Here is a 22,530-nt window from a genome sequence, read left to right on the forward strand (position 1 = left end):
TTGGACCTACTCTTCTCCGAGATGGCTTTTGTTATGTGTACCTAGAATGACATTAATTTATAATGCCTTATTTTTATGCCATTGTAAGCTTCCTGAGGGCAGGATCTGCTTCTAATTTATCTGCTTCCCTTATTGAGCTGCACCCCAATGCAGTTCTCCAAGTGTGCTCTTAACCAGTATTAGGGAATGAAGGGAGGGAGAGAGGGAGGGAAGGAAGGAAATATCACAACTACAGAAAGCTTATATCTGGGGCCCTAATGCAATAATGTTCAATAATATTTTTGACTTGTATGCCCTTTCACTATTTATTAATTTTTTCACATGTATATCCATAGCATTCATCACTGTCTTGATATTACGTGCATGGGTGTATAGTATATATATGCAAATGCATATTTTTAATGAATTATGTATTGCTTTCTTTCTCTCTCTCTCTCTCTCTCTCTCTCTCTCTCTCTCTCTCTCACACACACACACACACACACACACACACACGCACACAAATTGCACGCACACAAATGTAAGCTCTGTGTGGCAGGGACAGTGCCTGACAAAAAGGGAAAGCTCAAAGATAGTTGTTAGATGAATGAATGAAGATGTTACCTCCTTTATCTTCATCATAACCTTGTGAAGCAAATGCAGTATTTGTACTATATCCTCCTTTTGGGCAATTAGCAAAACTGAGGCCTTGAAACCTGCTCAAGGTTGCATAGTGAGTTATTGGCCAAAGCAAAACTTGAATTCAGATTTTCTATTTTCAGATCCTTTTCTTTCTGTCTTCTGGGAATTTGCTGTATTAATAGCAAAGCAAGAAATGTCACACCAGGAAAATTTGTTTCCAAATTTAAATTTGTGATGCATACACAAGAAAGTGACTTTTCAATCCAATGGTAACACAGATTGTGTGATTTTTAGGAGGAAAAGCCTTTCTTTGACATCCTCTTGCCTTTTATTAGCATGTGTATCCATACAGGCGCACACACACACTGCGTAGCTCTCAGCTTGTACTTTTCCAGTCTCTTGTTAATTCCTCCTGTAGGCTCTCCCTGCCCTCGCCATCCCCAGTGCCTGTCAAGGCTGTTGCTTGGTCAGGCTAAGACCAAGCAACATGCAGCAAGGTTTGTTATAGTTACTTTGGCAAGGGCAAAGGGCTTGAGGGAAGTGAAACAGTAGGCATTTCAGGAGTAGGACTAGGTTGGATTGTTGTTGCAAAAAGTTTATATTCACCCTAATTGTAGTTCACGTTGGCAAGCAGAGTAAACACCCATGTAAATTACTGAGTTGTACTGAATATCCAAGGATGCCAATAATGACCTTGCAATTCAAATGAAGTATCATTTTTGTTTGTTTGTTTTACTGAAACAGAAGCCAGGCACCACATGCAGTCTCTCCCTGTCATTGCAGACAGATTTGGTCCATACACATCAGTCAGGAAAGGGGCACCCCAATACATGGTAGGCTCCAATGCATGGTAGGAACTGGAGACATGATAGGTCATACTTGGTACCAAAATTGAGGTGTAGCAACAATCGCTTTCTATGCTCAGGTCTCTCTCTGTTTTCTTTTATCTTAAAACAGGATGACTATGAATGGGAATAAGGTGCCCGTTGGTATAGGATCCTACATTAAAGTGCAAGAGAAAACAAACGTTCATTTTTATATACAGCCCATGTGGGTAGAGATGAGTCAGTGAAAAACTGCACAAAGGAGATCTTAAGTCACATGTTGTCACAGACACTGTGGCAATGGCAGCAAGTAGTCCAGGAACTCTGTAAGGCCTCTTTTCATATTCCCTCAGACAAGTCATAATGAGGTGAAAGGGACATCTATCCAAACTCACAAATCTGATTCTGCATTTGACCATGAGTCAGGCGGCCGTCCATGGAATCAGGCTTCTCAGTGGTAGCAGAACTCATTTCTTTCCCTTTTCCTTTCTTATCGATGACTCAGGAGACTCAGGAACAGAACCGCGTGTGCTTCTGTTCCCAGAATTATCACTGTAGAAGTCCACGTCCTGTAAGCTTACTGGATTCGCCCGGTGAAACATGCCTCTACTTTGATTCCACCGCCTGTATGTGGTTTGCAGAGATGGGGTGTTGGGGTTTCCCACCAGTCCATGACTTGAAGTTTCTATTTCCACATTTTGACTGCCAGTTCTATATTTGGTCCAACTCCTGCTTTTTGCCTGGTTTCCTAGGGAAACAGTTTGTCAAAACTGCTGCTTTGTGTCCATCTGCCTCACCCGTCTGGGTTTTCGATTGTACACCCTGATTATTTCCTAATCTGACAGAAAGGCAAAAAGCCCAAAATTAGGGAAAGCCCCTTGAAATTTGTTGAAAATAAGTTTATGAAAATGAATGGTCAGCTAGAAAATTATAGTTGTGTATGGGTTGTGTTTTTATGTTTCCAGTCGTCTATATGTTTCGCCTATTCTAATCAGAAAGGCAGTGTGCATGAACAGTGGGAAGGCCAAGAAATCGTATCATGTAGATGCAAAGACATTAGACATAAAATTTAAAGGTAGACACAAGGACGCAACAACATCCCTGCAGAGACATTCTAGAGAGAAGTATCAGCTATGACGTAGTTAATGAAATACTAGACTTGAAGTCAGGAAATCTGAGTTGTTGTGTCAGTTTAATCTCAGTCTGGATCTTCTCATCAACAAGAGGGCCTCATTTTATTATTGTAATTTGGACTCCTTGTACTGAAGATTTTGCACAGCTAACTGCATTTATTAATTAAATATGCGTTATGTCCATTTTCTGTACTCCAAGGCACATACACACTGACAAATTTGAACTGTGAAGAGTGACATAACCAACGTCACTGCACTGAATTGATAATCTAGCAATAAACAGTCTTATTCCAGATAAATGCTTGTATATTTTTAGGCTTAAATAAAATTTGAAATCAACCCCTGACCCTCTTTTATACAGATATTATGGACACTGTAGGCTCCAGTGGCAACCATATTTAGAAGCATTAACCTAGACAATTTATAAAATCTTCTCCAAGTTCTTAGTTGAGCTTCTTTTCAAGAGAGCAACTGGCAGAGAGGAGGAATGAAGTATGCTTTCTTACATTATGAAATACCTGTATTTACCTTGCCCATGGAGTTATGTCAATGAACGTAATGTCTGCTAGGTTTTTGCATATTCTTAAGATCTCTCTGTATTCCGGAAGTCATAGGTGAGCCAGCTCTTTCTCTGTGGCTCATGGATAAAGGCTTTTGGGGGGCAGCAGCTGTCCAGGTCTCACTTCAGGGCATCGTCACACACCTAGTTTTGGAAACAGAGCCCTCAGCAGATCGAATCTGTTGTTTCATTCAATTACTTTTCAAGATTCCATTACCAGAAATTTTTATGTAAAGACATATTTTATTCCCTGAGGCATGTTGATATGAGACCAAAATTATACAACACTGCAAGGAAAACACAATTTCCTTTGGACTAGTTGTCTCTGCATTACTGAGAACATGCTATAGGATAAGGAAGGTGCTCAAACTTAGCCAAAGCCTCTTTTTTTGGTATTCAGTTTGCAGAATCATAGGACTATAGTCTAACTACTCAGTAATTCAGCACAATTCAATTCAATGAACATTTACTGTTTGCCTTCTGTGCGTCAGGTGCTGGGCTCACACTATGGAAAGTACAGACACCATTAACGAAGCAAACACTTAAGAGTCCCCATAATGTGCTAAAAGCATATAACTAACCTACTGGCTAGACAGTAATTGGTGCCTCAGAAGAGGCACTTATTTATTTTTCAAGTACTTGTATTGCACTTATTATGTGTCAAGCACTGTTCCATGCACTTTATTAACCCATGTCATCTTCAAAAGAGCCCTTGGAAATGTGGGCACTATGATTATCTCCATTTTTCACTGAGGAAGCTGAGGCACAGAGAGGGTAAGAAATCTGCACAAGGTCAACTGGTCAATAGCAGTGGGTCCAGGCAGGGCACTCGTACCCACTGTGCTGTGCTCCAGGGGCAAGAGGAGGAGGAAGTTCCTGTGGGGTCCGTGGATCAAGGAACGAGGCATCTGAACTAGAATTTGCACTGAGCCTCCAGAGGATGGTCAGGAACGTCTGGTTCTTGGCGTTCATAGCAGTGGACATCATAGAAGCAGTGACCTTGAAGTGCAAAAGGGCTCTGTGGTTATGTTGAGAGTATAGTAGGGGGACTGGCCTGGAATAGGAAGTATAGTTCAGTGGAAGATAAGATTGACAACAAAGCTCAGTGCCAGAATATGAGGCGCTTTGAACGTCAAACAAAGAGCCCTTCTACTCCATCTAATTGTCTGAGTGGTGTCACTAGGCAGTGAGATGTGAGGCCAGCATGGCAAGAAGAGCATGCCTTGTGTTCACAGCAACACTCCACTTCAAGTCAAGAAGTTGAAATGTGCTGTCCTGACAGAGAACAACCTCAGATGCATACACCCAATTCAGCAAGCTGGATCATGTCCCTAAGAAGTATTCACCTCTCTCTTGCTGGAGGAAGCTCCCCAAATTCAACCTGTTTGCTTTAGTACAGCTCTGCATTCCATTGGAACCAAGGAATTCTGAAGTGTGTGCCTATTCCTTGATCCCTTGGTGAACCTTCTCTACTCTTCTTAAAGAAAATGATTTCTGGCTTACCCCTTCCTACTACAGGGCTCCTTCGCCACGGAGAAGAGATAGCCAGGAATAAAAGGCCCCCTGAAGGGCGTAGGTCTAAGGGAAGCATCTTGGCACTCCTTGGCATTAGTTCCAGTCACTTACACACAACTATAGCTCTTCCTCCCTTCTCCATGGAGCTTGTTTGGTCAGCTAGCAAAACAGGCCCACTGCCTGGGAGCTGCACAGCCCACTTTTTCAGATGCCACTTGAATCTTTGGGGAAAACACGTGATATCACTGCCTGGGTTGAGTTTAGCTGCCAGCCTTGCCACCTAGGCTTAAAACATTTCTTAAGTTACCAACTGATTTTCCTCTAAAGGTTTTTAAATGCCCTCGCCTTCCCCAACCACCACACCCCTTTTCTCCACACAGTTTGGCTTTTATTTAGGCCAATGTCAAGGGTATTATCAGGTACATAAAGAGATCCAAAGGATGACATCTTACTCGTGGAGTCAATTGTTCACATATGGAGAGCTTTATTCTTCCTTTATCTCTGTAGTGATAGCGATTAAGTCGGGGTATCACCATGTATACCCTTACTGGCTTTGGAGTCAGGCAGCCCTGGCCAGCATGTATCATGCCGTCTTCTCACTGAGCCTCAGTTTCCTCATCTGTATAATGAGCATATTAACTATACCTGTTCACAGCATGTTTGTCTCCTCGTTCCTTGATCCACTGAGCCCATAACATTTTCTTCCTCCTCTTGCCCCAAAATGCAATAAAATAAAACACTTAGCACAGTGCCCTGCATATAATAAGTATCTAATAAATGTATCCATTGTTATTATTGAGAACAACATGAAGCTTTCGGGATGGTTCATGCAGTCAAAGTACATGACTTTTCCTCTGAAGGATCTTATTTGAAGTAGCCATAGGCCTATACCAGAGGCAGTGATGATAAATGGAAGATAAACAAAGTTCTAGGCTTCTATAAACCTAGGCGAGTGGCTCGCACTTGTCCCCACAGCCTCTCTTGCAACTCTTACCTTGATAGATGTCTCTTGGGAGAAATCTAATGGGTGTCACGGATGCCGGGTGGATGGATGTTACCTCAGAGAAATGCCAGAGAGTGAAAATACAGAGAAGTTAACATGGTGTGTCATTTCCACTGTTTAAACTGGCACTTGTTGTTGTCCCCTTTTGCTCATCAGAATTACGTAGGAGCCTTTTAACCGCACCAATTTCTGAGCAGCAGCCTCAGAGATACTAACTTATTTGTTCTTGGGTGGGGATGTGGGAGGGTGGACATTATTATTTCTTAAGCTCCCCAAGTGATTCTGATGGGAAGCCAGGATAAAGAGCCCATGACTTAGAGGATGGATAAGCCAAGGGAGGAAATGGAAATGTTCTGACAGCGGCCATGAGAAGAATCAGTGTAAAACAGACTCAACAAGTGTTCATCTAGCGGAAGCTTTGCTTCTCCGCTATCTCTTATCTCAGTGTGGCATTTGCAGTCAGTATAGAAAAAAAAGGACCTCAACATCAAGGATGTGAAAGCTGCTTCTAATCTTCAAAAAGATATTAGGCAGGGGCTTTAAGACTTCAGCTTGGGCAATAGCAAAAGCACCTGGTGCGTGTGTGGTGAGGTGCAATGTATGTACTGCTGTGAGAGCCTCACTGTCAGGCTCTCTGAAAGGACAGAGATTTTCTTTGCTTTGCTTGCTGTGAAGATAATAAAAGCATTCTGTAGCATTCTTATGAGTCTTTAGATATACATGCTTGGTTACAGCTTATCTCTTTTCTCCGTGCTTTCTCATTTTCAGTTTTCAAATTAGGGGAGATTATCTGGTTCAACTGCAGCTGCCTCATTTTACAGATAAGCAGACTGAGTGATGCCCGACATCTTACAGTATGACAGAGGCAGCTCTCGTGTCCTAATCAATACTGGGTTCAAGGATGAAGGGCTAACTTTGGAGTATCTCCAACTTTCTTACTGACTCTGATCTCTTGACCAAAGCCTTGAATATTCTCATGCAATCCTGGCTAACCAGCTGTCTTATTTTCAAAGATCGCTGAAGTTTCTTTGTTTTAAAAACACAGTCCTTACCTTAACTGCCCCAGGCACCACTGCAGAAGAGCCATGACCTTGCTGAGAGCCACTGCATGCCAAATGAGACTTAATTTTCCCTAAGTACTTAGGAGAAGAAAAACAATAATGTATATGATGGGCTTTTGGCCTACACCCATATCCTTTAGGAGATGGAATTTGGCACTGCTCATATTCTGATTTAATGAAAAATGTTTTGTTCTGATGTCATTTGTCTAATTAATAGTAAAAAAGGATTGGATTTTTTTTTTTTTTTTCTATGCAATGTCATCTAGCCTCTGAGATCTTAGAGTTAGATGGCCCAAATCAATCGTCTTGTCTTCTGTGAAGCTTCCTAATGGGTAAATCTAACCTTGGTGGTTACAAGATATTCTTATTCCATTGCTCATAGATAGCATACATCTGTCCTTTCTCGTGTCTGTTTGTTCATTCAATAAATATTTGTTGAACACCATGCCGGAGTGGTTGGCAGATGTGGAAGTGTGCGCCAGGGCTGTGGAAGGGAATGAATCACGAAGTAGGTATCATAAAGGTAGGACTGAAAAGGAGCCCTGTAAGTAGCACTCAAGGGGTTGATTGGCAAAGAGCGGCCCTCAGAGGTTTGTGAGTGCAGAGGAGGAATGCGATTAGATTTGTATTTTAAGCAGGAAGACGTCTGATTTTGGTTTACTCATTCAGCGATCACTAACTGAGCACCTTCTCCATGGTAGCCACCATGCTTGGCTCTGAAGATACAAGCAAGAATCAAACATAGTCCTTGCCCTCAAGGAGCTCACAGTCTATTGAGTTGCCCTTCTGACTTCCCCACTAGATTGTGAGCTCCTGGAGGGCAGGCACTTTTGTTCAACTGACAAAAAGTGCAAGTTTCAGAGTTAAACCTGGATTACAGTCCCAGCTCTGTTATTTTGACTATATTCCCCTCTGTGAACTCATCTGTAAATGAGGCCTAATAGTGCCTGCCTTGTTGAGGAGGTGGAAAGATTAAATGAGAGGATAGGATGCGCTTGACACAGCAGGAGCTCTGTAAATCTGTTTCTTTCTATATCCCAGTGCCTGGCATGTGGTAGGTATTCAGCACTCTTCTGCTGCTGCCTGGCTGTCTACAGAGCCTGTGGACTCTGGTGTCTCAGGGTTGGGAGGATTTCAGCCTGGTGTCTGGAGCTAGCTCTCCTCTCAGCTGACTGGTGATCAAGTTGCTTACTCTAGGCTATGATCTATAGTCCGGACCAGTGTTGGGTTCTAGATGCTCAGTTCCCGAATTCCAGGCATGCATCTTGCAAAAGTCAGAGCCAAAGTCAAAAGAAAAATGACGACATTTCCTGTCTGGCCAAAATGCTATTATTTCACCAAGGGCAACAAATCTTGGCAGGAGAAGTTGATTTGCCTGTGCTTGTGTAATCAATTGTATTTGCAAGTGACTGAGTCCTCACAGTGGCTTAAAGAGGAGGTGTTGGCTGTCCCTGGCCTTAGACATTTTATTGTTTTCAGAGCATTTTCACAATATATTGTCTCGCTCTTTCCTAATAAAGTCTCTCTGAGGTCCACATGGCAGAAATTAGTATCCTTCACTATATTCATTCAATCACGGGAGTGATTGAGTCCCACAGAAGTAAAGTAACTTGCCCAAAGTCACAGAGCTTCTTGTGTCATTTGTTTATAAGAGGTTTGCTATTACATGAGAGAAACTGTGAGAGAAAGATATTAGTACTTCCTGTCTGGTTAGCACGTGATGGTATATCAGGAGATGTGAGCTCATGTTTTTGGCTCAGTGAGTGAGCTGGGGAAATTCAGAATTGGATTTCTAAGACCAATATGCTTCTCTGACCTGTGAAATCACTGTCTCTTCCCATGACTTTGATCACAGGTGAACTTATTCTATCATAGGTCATGTCTTCTATTCAAGATACTGTCAGTATTTGCCTTTGACAAACTTAAGCATTTATATAATGCTTCCAAGGGCAATCATCTTTAAACCTACCCTGTGACATGTAGGTCGAACCCACATGGTCCAGAGTATACAAGCAAGGTCTAGAGGGATTATACGACGTATGTTAGGTCATGTGACTAGTATGCAGCTGGTTGGGGCTTAAATCCTAGTCTTATGGCTTCTGAATCCAGCAATCATTATACTATATGCATGTGACATCCCCGTTTTGATTTGACCTCCTTGCTATTTGCTGGGGTTTAGCTTTCCCTTTGGAAGTTAGAGTTTAGTAAACCTAAACCTAGAAGCTTCTATGTTTGCCATAGAAATGTTAGTATGAACTACTCTATGAAATGAAATATCATATTTTGTTTCAAAGGGACTGCTCCACTTGCTTAAAGAAAAAACTTCATTTATTTCCCAATTTTACCTTTAATTTTTCTAATGTCCCCAAAAAGGTTCCAAGTTTCTTTAATCTACTAGCTGGAAGTGAGAGGTTGGCTTAATTTCTATGTTCCCTTTGAGCACAAGCACTAACACATTTTAAAGGATGATAAATAGCAGTGTAAAATACAGATGGGTATTAGCAATACTCACCAAAATCCCTGTAGTCAGGACCAGGTAGAATTAGAAAATAATCAAAGCGTTCTTCCTCCTTCCATACCATTCTCCCTCTTCTACAGGTCGTTCGATGGTTAAGAACACAAACACTAGAACCAGATAGACTTGGATTTGAGCCTTGGCTCTTCCTGTACTACCTACAAGACTTTAGGGAACCTATTTAACTTTCTTGGGCCTCTGTTTCTTCATTTGCTGAAGGAGGTTTAATGATTTTACATGCAATTTGTAGAATATCCATTTAGTACAATGCCTGCACATTTTTAGATGGTAATTATGGTTACCTCTTTTCACTGTTCTTTATCTTCATCTAAGACCCTTTGTTTTACCCTTCAGGATATTTCTATCCCTGCCTTTTTCCATAGAGAGGAAATAATATCAGCTACATTTAACGTCAATTTAAGCTACTGTGTCATGGGGTATTTTGCATTTCTAAATTTATCTTTACCTTTATAATCAAAGTGCTGACTAATGCAGTATCTGCCACCTTGTGCCTGCTCAGTAAATACAATTTGGATTAACACATTTTAATTTTTAGTTATGAGAGCAACATAACAACATAGCCAAATTTAGAAAGCAGAGAAGAGAAAACAGTACCCACAATGCACCCCTTGTAATACCACATGTGGTGTAGTGGTTAGGGCCATGCGTTGTCGTCGTGTTTGAATACTGGCTGCAATACTTGGAGAAATACTTATAACTCTGTTGTAATTTCTTTGTTGTTGAATGAGGGCACTAAGAGTAACTAACTAACAGGAGATTGGGAGGATGAGGTTCATTTTAAACATGTAAAATAGGCCTGGCTTAAAAATTTTAGCTGTGATGTTGATGAGGAGGATGATGACGATGATGGTGAGGAGGAGGATTTGTGTGTCACCTTTAGGCATGTTGCTGTTCACAAATTGCTCGAGGAATTTTACTTCCCCTGTTTTCTTTGTCTGTCACAAGAAACATGCATATTAGGAGACTGAAAATTATACTCGTTTAAGGGAACCAGGCCCAGAGAGGCGAAATGACTTTCTAGAGAACACCCAGCAAATTTGTGACAAAGAGAGACCTACAGCTCAGAACAACCAGGCTGCTCTGTATTTATTTTCAATAGAAATTTCTTAGTTGGAAAAAAATAAAAGATATTTCTTAGTTGGAATTCAATAGATATTTCTTGGGTTGGAAAATAGATATTTCTTAGTTACTTGATTCCTATTTACTGTCTGAGATGTGGATTAAATTACAGAAACTGTCAAACACTCTGAGTTTTTTCAGAAATCTTTTACAATAACACTGACCTTGTTTGACGGTGCCTCATAGCCACTGGAACGTAGATGCCTACGAAGGAAACGGAGAGGACTTCTGGAAACTTTCTGCCATGTTTTTATATAAGACTGTACATACTCTACGGAACTTGCAAAAACAAACAAATAAACAAACAAAAACAGCTTCCATCATGATTCTCACCCCTATGCGTCATATAGTGCTTGCAACAAAATCCCAGGGCACTCTTGTTTCTCTACCCTGGTCTTCCTCTAAACATTGAGTTGTCAGCATCAGGAATCATCACAGCCACGTTGATGCTCATTTTCTTCAGCCTCTCATTATAGCAATTATTTTTTTAAGACCTGCAGAAAGCATACATTTCAGTGTGTAGTGTTTGCCCTATTCTGGAACGGCTGACCTGCTGTGTCACGGTCCTGGGCTGACCGACAGACATATTTCCCCATGCAGCCTCTTATATGGGTTGACTGTAGCAACAGACAGTTTCCTCTCTTGCATTAAAATATCACTGACACCTTCATGCACAGCGTAGACAATGAAATAAACAAAAGAAAATAGAATAGAAGGACACACGAGTTGGAGGTTAGTTATATGTATTTTTACCTGAAATAAAAGGTGTGAACTTGTCAACTTGACTCTCTTGTGTGTACTTCTTGGGGCCTTCACCTGGAATGTCATTCTTGCTACATCTCTGGATGTTCAAATTCCACCTTCATCTAAGACCTGATTAAAAATCCCACCTTTTCTATGAGTGTCCGTTCATCTCTCCAGCTTGAGACATCGCTTCTTTCTCTGTGGTGTGATGGTAATGATTAAAAGAGTTTACTTTGGATATTTTAGTTTTGGATAGTTTACTTTTTGATATTTCCAGATGTCTAAAATGTCCTACTGTATCTCCTAGAGGGCAGGAGCCATTTCTCAATCATCTCTTTAGCACTAGTACTTAGTAGACACTCAAACTAGTGTTCTTGGAATAAATGTATTATTTCCTGTTATTTCTTGAGTTATGTTTAGTTTTTCTGTGGATCAGAAGCTTGCTAGGTTGCCTCTCGTAAGTGAAACAACATGATCCTTAATGTTTTCTGTGTACTTTAACATCTAGTTACTTGTTCTTCTCCAAAACACTCTCTTTATATTCAAGAAATGTTGGAGGCTAAGTCTATAACATTGAGCATTGTCAAGGAGGTGAGGCATTGCTGAATGACCTGAGTCAGTCACTGTATTATATTTCTTGATTAGAAAAATAATAAAGCCAGTAATAACTTGCTTCCTACCTATTACCCAGGATAGTCAGAATGATAGAGATGGTGAAGCATATAGCTTTTTTGATGATACTCATGGAAGTGTTATAATAATAGCCCTCTGTATGTCCATGACAATTATATCAAATCATTCTGATTAGAGTGACACTCTGGATTTCATCCTTCAGGTCGTAATCTCTAGATACTAAAACTTGGGTGGCAGTTTCTAGCATCACTGTAGTTAGCAACAAATCCTAGCTCATACCAGCTCTGTGATTTCTGAGGCAATTACTTAGCTTCTGTGTGTCTGTTTCCTCATCTGTAAAGAGAGGGAGCAGAAGTACTTATGTCATTGGAGTATTTCAAAGGTCAAAGGAGATAATACATGAACAGAGTACTGAATTCATGAATGTTATTATTTCAATCCCCAGATGTTTCATAAGGCCCTGGATCAAGAAAATTGTCACCATGTTCCAGAAGTATTTCTCTCTGAAAGGCATGTCCCTAGGAAATAGTGGTTAAAATGAAAGGAGAGAGGTGAGATTGAGGCCAGTTTGATTAGGGCTCTGGACTCACCTGGGACAAGAAGCGCCTGGGGTCTGCAGAAACTGAGGAGAAGCAGTCTTTGTTAGTCGAGGCAAAGGAAACTTGCACGGGGATGGCGCCAGCACAGCCTGACAGAATCCTTTGTGGACCACATCTGCTTGTGCCAGCTGTTGTCAGTCTGTGTAGGCTTGCCAAGAATAACAGCAATGATTTTCACTTTATAGCAACTCCCACCTCAGGATCTCAGAATGCTGCATAAATGTAGATTAGGGCTCCCAAAATGTGTTGCCAAGAATGGGCATACTTTATAGGGCATCAAGCATGCATCACTGTTTTGAGAGGATCTTTCATGGTGGAAAGAGGACTAAACTAATACCAAATTAGACCTGCTTTCCTGAGTTGGGCGTTCTTCCTGATTCTATATTCATTTTCTAGATGACTTTGGGCCACTCAGTCAGGTCCCCTCCTTGACTCTGTTATTTTTCATTTAATGCGGGGATTTACCTACCACTAAATGATCTCCAGTGTGTCTTCTGTTTCAGAAATTGTCAGAGTGCACAGCACATCTAAAGTTCCCTCTCCCAATAGACTATGCTTAGCACATTTTGGAGAGGCCTAAGTTCTTATAGAATAGAATATTTCTGTAGTATTTTATTCATAGTCAGGCCCTAATCCAGTAAGAAAAAATAAAAATGAAAAAGCATTACTTTGCTGACTGGGAAATGGCATTGTTTTTTAGCTTTTACTGTTTTAAGATATAGCATTAACCCTTCAGCTTGTATCAGAAATTGATAAAGGGAATAGTCTTTTGAACAACAATTCTATCCCTCTTGCTGAATCTCTAGTGAAGATGTTGAAAACAACCATGTCTCTCAAACTCTTGTACTCAGTCCATCTCCATCAGAATTACCCAGAAAGCTGGTTGTGTGTTTTTAGTTGCCACTTTTTACACAGAGGAAATATTATATCATAAAAAGTAGTACTTGGCCCTAAGGAAGGTTCCTTTATAATATATGATTAAATTCTTGTAAATTGTGTGACCTATATAAGTAGATAGGTCATACAAGCCCTCTGAAAGAACGCAGATGGATTAAGAGGCTGAGGCATTGGTGTGATGGTTAAACATGCACTTTCTCGAGTTAGCAACTAGATTCAACTCCCAGGTTTCTGATAACTGTCAAAGTGTTCTCTGTGCCTCAGTTGTCTCTTTTTTTAAAATCAGAATAGTAAATGCCTGATGGGGTTGCTGTGGTGATTAAATGGCTTAAATGATTAAATGTAAACGATTTCGAACATTGTCTGACCCCTGCTAAACACGAAGTATACCTTAATTCATTTCAGTCTCATAAATTATAAATCAATAAATATACCTTTTAGCACTTATATATTTCTACCTTTCAGAGTTTACGGAAAGGGATAGTTCTTCAACAGATTTACTATTATTTGAACTATGGCTGATGGTCAGTAAGAAATAGTAAATGATGTCGGTCTTTAAATTAGGCATCAGAGCACAATCTTTTCACCTCTGTGTTGTAGCGCTAATGAATGACACCGAGTCGCTCATGTTCCCTTATCCACCTTCCTGCCACATTTGAAAGACGCTGAGAGCTCGGATTTGGCAGACTGTGAACATTTGACACAAGTCATGAGCCATTATTAAACATTAGCACATCCCATGTATCGTTCTCGGTATTACTCACAATGGCCCTGAAATGGAGACATTCCCACCCCCACCCCACCCCCCCTACCCTCCCCATCCCCGTTTACAGATGAAGAAGCTATTGCGAAGACAAATTTTTAAAAACTTTGTGAAATGTTAAACAAAATAAGTAGCGTAGCTTGGTATTTGAACCAGCTTTTTCTGCTTCTGAAGCCCACACTTTCTCCGTTACACCACAATCAATGTTTCTGAAAGTAATAGGGGCCACATTGGTCTCCAGCCTCTGGTATAATTAGCATCATGCTTTAATCAGTGAGGTTGACTGCCTTGATTAACCTTTATGATAGATCATGTAAGTTTCATATTTCTAAATGAGTATATAGAGGCAGCTGTAAATTAGTGGAAAAACACTACGCTTGGATCAGAAGACTCATGTTTAACTCCTGGCTCTGCCACTCACAATGGGTGTGATTTTGGCTAAGTCACTTAACATCATCACTTATCAAAACCACTAAGTTGGTTTGTTTCTCTATACTGAAAAAAAGGAAAAAAGAAAAGAACAAAAAAAAAGAAAACCACACTCTCATGCTGTGGAAAGTATTAAATTAAAGCTACTAGTGCTTGCGAGTGTCGCACCAGAGTTCCTTGTTACCTGTAAGAGAGAATAGAAATGTGAAAGGTTTTCTCTTTCCCTCAAATTCTAATTCAGGCCCCTTATCCTCTCAACATGTTTTGGTAAGCTTCAGTCCATTGTAACTTCTCTTTCTTCTGTATCCATATCATCTGTTGATATGTTCACATGAGATTTATACAGCACAGCATATCTTCAAGCATATCTTTAAAGATAAGAGTAATTTCTTGATCAGTGCAGGCAGTAAATGTTACTTTAATGGTTCCTTGCTCTTGTGTTGTCACACTGCTATAATTTGCTTCATTACCTTGTTATTCGATACATAGTGTGCATTTTCTCTGTCACTGTAATGAATTGTAATGACAAATTTTCATCTTACTGCACAATCAAAATGGCTTTGATAGGATTGAACTCCAAAGGCAAGGGGGTCACTCAGGCATGGTGCTCAGTCATAGGACCTGTACCTCTCAACTTTTGCCCTATCTGTTAAATATATGCTATGTCATTAAATGCATTCAATGACCATTGCATTGAACACATGAAATAAATCCTGTTGATGCCATTGTATAGTTTAAGCAACTATTATTCAGTGAAATGAAGCATATTGCCCAGGGTTGCATAATTGGTAAGTAGTGGATTGGGATTCAGACCCAAAAGCAGATAGCCTTTAGAGCCTGTACGTTAAAGTGTCTACAAGGTTGGACAATTAAGTTCGCAAACTTGTTGCAGTGATTTTCGTAATCTTTTTTGATAACAGAGAGGTTATTCATTATGACTTTGTAGCAACTGGACAAATAGTTAGTCAAGTTTACTATTTGGAAGTGCTGAAAAGGCTGCATGAAAAAGTTAGACGACCTGAACTTTTTGCCAACAATTCATGGCTCTTGCATCACAACAACGTACCAGCTTACACGGCACTGTCTGTGAGGGAGTTTTTAGCCAGTAAACAAATCACTGTATTGGAACACTCTCCCTACTCACCTGATCTGGCCCCCAGTGACTTCTTTCTTTATGCGAAGATAAAGAAATATTGAAAGGAAGACATTTTTATGACATTCAGGACATCCAGGATAATACAACAACAGCTCTGATGGCCATTCCAGAAAAAGAGTTCCAAAATTGCTTTGAAGGGTGGACTAGATGCGGCATCAGTGCATAGCTTCCCAAGGGGAGTACTTCGAAGGTGACCGTAGTGATATTCAGCAATGAGGTATTGGCACTTTTTCTAGGATGAGTTCATGAACTTAATTGTCTGACCTCAAAGTAAGCCACACTAATTACTGTCAACAGTCAATATTTTGCTTCACTCTTCTATTTCTCCCTCATGTGCCTTGATTTCCGGACTGTTTTATATATTCCTTGAACTGGGTTTATCTCACTTATCTTGATGACTGCCTTAATGCCTAACTACTAGTATTGGTAGGTAATTGAATGTAGCATTCACCAGAGGATATAGTTTTCCACACTCCTGTAATACCCTGGAAGTGAGGACTTTTAACTACTTCCTCTTTGTTTTGGGCCAGAAGCAAATCTTCCCACCATGTTGTTACTTTGATTTTCACAGGTCCAGCAAAAACCCTTTTCTCTTTATTCTCACTGAGAAAATTTGCCTACTTCCCCCGCCCCCCCCCAGGCCAGAAATCCAGTGTGAGCAGTGCTCCTGTCAGAGGATAGACTTGTTTGCTGCAGGTGGCATTGTTATTGAAAAAAACCGCATGCCCTTTCTTTGCATCCAAAGTGCCTTGGATCTCTGAGCAAGAACCTTTCTGACTCAAATAAAAACCACCTTATGTCAGGTGAAATAGGGGGAGTTAACCATTTGTTTGCTGGTATGCATTTCCCACGAAAAACTCAAAAACAGAAATTTACCTCAGGAATGGAAAGTGATGTGCCAAGTGTCATATTTGCATATTAAAACCGAAAACTGATTTGCATGTTATTTCAGTGTCTGGTGTCACGTTCAGGCATCTGTCAAGGCCATTAGATAGAAATAGCTTGTATAGTAGGAAAGTGTTTCTGTGCATATCAGACTGAAAATCTAGGTGCCTTTTATATTTTCAACAAATTGTCTTCACTTCAGGTTCTCCATTCTCTCCTGGCTTCATACCGTAAAATACAAAAGAAATGACTAAAATCCTATGTTTTGTAACGGATATTTATTGTTCTCTAAGGGTCATCCATTTTTCACTATATTTTATTTAGATAATTTTAAAATTGTACAAGAAATAGTTTAAATCACTCATCATCCCACTATTCTACATGAACTGTTAATAGTTTGGTATATTTCCTTCTAGTATCTGTTTTTTTTAATATCTGCATAGACACACACACTGGCACTCCTGCCCATATATTTTTATTTATTTGTAATATCAGATGTACTATTTGAATACCCTTTTTTAAACATGATAATAGCGAGGACTGGACACAAGTAAATATTTAGCAATAGGAATTGATTAAACCTCATTTTGAACACAATGAATTAGAACCACAGTTAGGGCCAGAGCCCTGGTAAGAGAAACACTATGTGTCTGCTTGATACAGCTTCATTAAAAGTGTAGTTTCTGGTTAAGTATAGCTTTTCTGTGGGTCAGTGCATAGAAAGCAGAGTCTTGTGGTAAAACCTTTCTTTCCAATGTTGGAGCAACTAGCCCTTTCCATTGTTCCAGGCAACCAGATAAAGATGAAATGTCTTCTCAGAGAAAGTCACTGCCAGACACTAGTGAGGCACAGCAAAGACCACAACCTGGTTTAGTTCGAAAACACAACCCTGAACAATAGTTTGTTCCATTTATTAAACTTTTCATATCTTGAGTCTTGTTGAGGTGAAACCTACCAATGGAAATAATGTCGTATAATTATCTTGCCTTGATTATTTCAAATCACTTACACATAACATGCATAAAGCCCAATTAACGGGGGAAACATACATGCAGTTTTTAATAGCTATCGTATTGTGGAAATAGCTTTTAGTCCCATGCAGGAATAACATAAGGTGTATAAAAAAAAGGGAACAAATTGAGAGAAATGCTATTGCCCTGCATAGGCAACTTGCTTTCTCCTTTAAAGAGGACCAGCCTAGCAGTAAAGAGGAAGGAGCAGTGAAATGAGTACTTTGAACTAGGTTGGCAAGAGAGCTTTGACCTAGCTTCTCCCTGACCCTGAGATTCTGAGGTTCCTTCTACTTGCCTTTCTTAGTTCTTGCCTACCAGGTGAGAGAGCATCTGTGGTTGTGCCTTTTCTGCCTAGAGCTCATCTCAGCGGGAAAGCGCAAGGGAGGCTGCTTTGCTCTGAATAGCCAAACACAAGCCCTGTTTTACTATTTATCTTTGGGTGCCAAAGGCGAGGATGTAGAAAAGTTGACAATCTGGAGAGGCAGCAAAGCATATGGTCACCAAATGTCATGTATTCCAAGGCTTATAGTTAAAAGAACGCAGAGTAATTACACCTCTTGCTAAAACAATTAATGTGAACTTCAGATATACTACACTGCAGTACTTCATCAGCAAATAGGAAAATGGAGAGTTACGGAAGAGATGTTATAACTCTGCAAACATTCCACTACCAAGAAGAAAATCATTTTTGTTAGTGGTCAGTAAGCTGTCCTTTTAGATCATTATAACTGCCATGCATTTGATGTTTACTATTTTATAAAACTTCTTCATATGAAGTAGACGTTATCCTCCAGTTTATAGGTGAGAAAAATCAATAACGGAGAGTCAAACCCTGGGGGACCTGAAATGGTGCCCTAGACACGAGGCCTAGGAATGAGCATGCTCTATCGCTAACACTGTTGAGTCTGCCTTGACACATGGAAACTGAGAGCGGTGGGCGTGGAGAGAGGCCACTTTCTCTCGGCTCAGTCTACTTCATCAGGATGCCCTAGTGTGCAAACACCACAGACCTACTAATGGACATCCAGCACTTTCCATTGGTTGCACTCACGTCCAGCCCCCTTACTATGCTGTAAGTTAGAATCATCACTTTTGGCTGTGATTCCAAATTTGGCTTAGGGAAGGAGATTTAGAGGCCTTAATGCATGGCATGAGAAAGGCAATATGAACGATTGTAAGAAAATCAAGCTTTTGAAAGTTGACTAACTGGAATGGGTTTCTAATTATTAATAGGCAGTGTCTTCTTATGGTTTCTCATTATTAATAGGTGCCTCTTCTTCCTCTGGGGCCCACTGCTGTCCATCTGAAGTAGAGAGGATATCCAGTAAATATCTGTCCTTGGTCTGAAGAGGTTCTCCTTGCATCAGACAGTGAGACATTAAGAGTAGAGTAGAGTTAATTCAGTGAGAGTCAGAAAAGTAGAAGCAGCCTCAGGAAATTGCAAACTGCAAACTTGACACAGTTAAATAGAAGGGGGAAAGGAATGAAAATATCAGATTTTTTTTTTTTTTTTCTGGCAGTCTTTCAGCTCCAAAATGGGGCTAATTCTACCGTTTGAAAGGAGATAATTTCCATGTTTCTTTTTTCAAAAACACATCATTTAAGTTATTTTCCCTTTGAGAGAAGGCACCTCTTTCTTGTACATCATTACAAATGGACAAGAAAAACGAGCGGCTCTGGTACCCAGAGTGATAGCGTATGCATTATCATGTAATGTCTCTGAATATTTTGGCTGCCTTTTCCCCGTATTTTATCTGCTTGTGCGGTACTTTCCTGGTGAGGTTCAGATTTGCAGTAAGTTCAAGTATTCTAGTGCTATAAAACTAGGAGATCAACAGTAGGTTGGAACTCACGGGAAAAAAATGACCCACGCTGAGGTTAGTATCAGAGAAACTCAAGAGATATCGGGTAGCCATTTTGTAAAATGGATTCTTACCACATATATTAAAATAGTTAAATTGCCGGTAACAAAGATTCAAGGCAATGGGTGTTCTCAGGGGTAGGGGTGGAGGGCCTGCGGGATTCACTGTTTGTACCTTAGTGTAGGCTTTTTACCATCCTTCGTTTTCTCTTCAGGTGGGATGGTGGAATTATTTCTCCACCCAAGGAGCAGTAGTGGTAGGATAGGGTGGTTAACCTTTGTATGTTCTTGATTACATGGCTCATTTATAGTGAAAGTTCAGTAGGCTGCAGAAACCCTGTGACCTGCCGGCTGCTTACTCAGACTCAGAATGCTGAATGAAGTTCTAGATTGTTTCAGGGAATGCTGACAAATGAGTCAAGGCCTCCTTTAGATGGAAATCTCTGTAATAATGAGGTTTCCACTTACTCATTGTGTCTGTTTTTATAGACTATAAAGCATCTGTAAATATCTGCGATTTCACTATAAATATCCATAATAACATATACCCTGCATATTATGGGCACACAAATATGATAGAGTAGAATCCAAGGAGTCTTTGAAAACTTCATTTTACATATAAAGATACAGAGGCTCAGGGAATAGAAGTGATTTGATCAAAATTATGGGGTAAGTTAAAGGCAGTGCTAAGATTAGAGAGAAAAATAGGTCTTCTGTACTTATGGGCTCCTATGTAAGAGTACTATGAAGTGTTATATAAATAATAACGGATATTGTTTATTTGTGTTATTCTTGATGTGGTAGTTTTCTTGCTCACCGATGATTCTGCCCATATGTATTTTGCTTGCAGAAGCAGTCCACATTGTTACACGGTCTCACCCGTAACTTTTACTGGAGACCTAGATTCAAATTTTGCTGCAGTATTCATATTAAGCTGTCTCTGGAATGATAGTCAGCTGGGCCCCTAGCAAGAAGAAAACCATGGCAGAGAAGAAACAGTTGTGAAACTTAAACATTTTCTGAATCCTGACACTTTTGTTTCAGGAAAAAAAAAAAAAAAGAATGAGTGTGTGTGTGTGTGTGTTTCATGCCTGAGGAAAAACAACATTACTGTTGAACAATGAAAATATAGAGAAATATAAATAGAATGAAAACCACTGCCCCATCACTTTCAACCATTAACCTTTGCGCATGTTCCTTTCCAGTCTCCCTTCTGTAAGTAATAGTTTGAGACAAGCCAGCCTAGTCAGTGGGTGGCTCTCTTCCACAGGTTATGTGCCTTCCTTCTTGTACCTCATAGGGCTACATCTAACTACAAGAGAGAATGGAAAATGTAGTCTAGCTGTGTGCTCAGAAAGAGAGCAAACAGATGTGGGTGAGCAGCAGCAGTCTCTGACTCAGTAAATATCAGAATCCTTTTTAAGCATATTAGCCATTAAATTGCTTAGAAAGACCATGACCTCTGGTTGCGTTTTTCAAGGCATCATTGACCTGGGTGTTTGAGATGTTTGCCAATATGCATGTTTCAAAAGTATTACTTTAATAAAGTCAGTCCTCATTTTTAAATTTCCTAATTACCTAAAAGCAAGTCTTGACAAAAATTGACCTCAACCCATTTCTCTAGCTTCATCCTAGCTCCGTTCTTCTTCTGTTTCTTAACATTTTTGCTAATATACATGTTCTCTTATAAATTCTGTTCTTGGAATGTCTTTACTTTTTCCCTTCCTCCCTTCCTTCCTTCTTTCCTTCCTTCCTAGTAATATCTGCTGAAATCCAATTTAACCTTGAAGATCAAACTAAGAGGGCATTTCATTTCTGGCAGCTTTCTCCCATCTCAGATCATCAAATTCATACCCATGTTTTAGTACTTGCACTTTATTATAATTATCTGTGTTCATGGCTCTTTTTTCTTAAACTGTGAGTTGTCAGAGGCAGGAATCCTGAGTAATTTGACTTTAAAATGATACTTCTTGGCACTTGGCAGTTTCTTTGCAAAGGTATGTATGTTAAGAGAATTTTGAAGGAGTCCCCTGAAATCTGTTTCTCAAAGACTCATCTGTGGGTCAGGTAATGTGTTTTGCCTTTGCTAGGAGGTTCAGGCATTTCAAAGAATACCCAATTTAGTGATTAATATTGATACTTATAAGAATGTCTTTTCCTTAGAAAAGTCTAGTGGCTTTGTTTATATTTGCTTTGAAGAGCTTTTGTTTCACTATTTAGTAGTAAACCTCCACTCTGAAAATATCTTTGCTCAGATAATAAAATCAGTAGATAAAAATCCAATATATTCCAGAATAATAGAGCTTGAAGAGCCTGGAAATGATGATATGGGACTCCTAAGCGACATTGCGGTGTAGCAGAAGCTCGCCCAACTCAGCACACACAGTTTCTGTCAGGGCTCTGCCGTTTTTCATGGGTAGTTCTTTACGCGGGATTGCCCACTTACCTTCCCTGAGCTTCAATTCCCTCATTCATAAAATAGGGCGACAGAGCATATGGGGCTGTGGTGTAAACACTTGAAATTACATGTATGTGAAGGCAGGCACCTTGAAAAGGAGCGCACAAATATGAGGAATTATTATTATGCTACGATGGATATACTGCTGATTCTATTCAACTTTCTACTTTTGAAGAAATAAGACAAAATAATGCAACCTATCTCCTCTCTGTCCCTCACCACACACATTTTCAATTATGTTCTATTACCCAGTTGAAATGCTAGAAGCTACTTATTAAAAAATGAATTGGACACAGTTATTAACTTTTCTTAGAATATGCTGAGTCCTAAGCGCTACTGAGACAGAGAAACTAAAAGGTGTCTCTTCGTCCCAGTGAGAAAAGTACTAAACTACAATTTACGGGACTTGAATCCCAAAGAAAGTCCCGGGCCATCTCTTCTTCGGTGTGAGAAAACTGGAAACTGAGGAACCTGTGTTTTTACCAATCTGTAGTCCATGGATTTTGAGTATTATGCACTGGAAGATTGGGGAGGGGGGTTCTGCAACCCAAGGAAAGTTCAGAAATACTGGAAGAGATCTCTTGGCATCTTTCCCCATAAGGAATACCAGGAATCCAAGATCAGCATTATGAGATTAGAATCTAAAAGAAAAGCTCTTTTCCAAACATGTTATTTCAGAAACAGTATTGCAGGCAAATAAGGAGTTTTTAAAGAATGAAAT

At 40.0% G+C, this 22,530-nt stretch overlaps 1 protein-coding gene and 1 long non-coding RNA gene across 15 annotated transcripts in view; one reads left to right on the forward strand and one right to left on the reverse strand.

The window, feature by feature from the left end:
- Positions 1–22,530, forward strand: part of LPP (LIM domain containing preferred translocation partner in lipoma) — a 652,405-nt gene that overhangs the window by 461,022 nt on the left and 168,853 nt on the right. The window lies entirely within an intron of this gene.
- On the reverse strand, positions 552–9,587 carry LOC141571001 (uncharacterized). Its single transcript, XR_012495450.2, has 3 exons — positions 5,647–9,587; positions 3,107–3,281; positions 552–2,283 (listed from the first exon to the last, which is right to left on the reverse strand). It is a non-coding gene; the product is annotated as an uncharacterized LOC141571001 (long non-coding RNA).

Source organism: Rhinolophus sinicus, chromosome 17, assembly GCF_057876585.1.
Source record: "Rhinolophus sinicus isolate RSI-liver-muscle chromosome 17, RSI-T2T, whole genome shotgun sequence".
Taxonomy (NCBI): domain Eukaryota; kingdom Metazoa; phylum Chordata; class Mammalia; order Chiroptera; family Rhinolophidae; genus Rhinolophus; species Rhinolophus sinicus.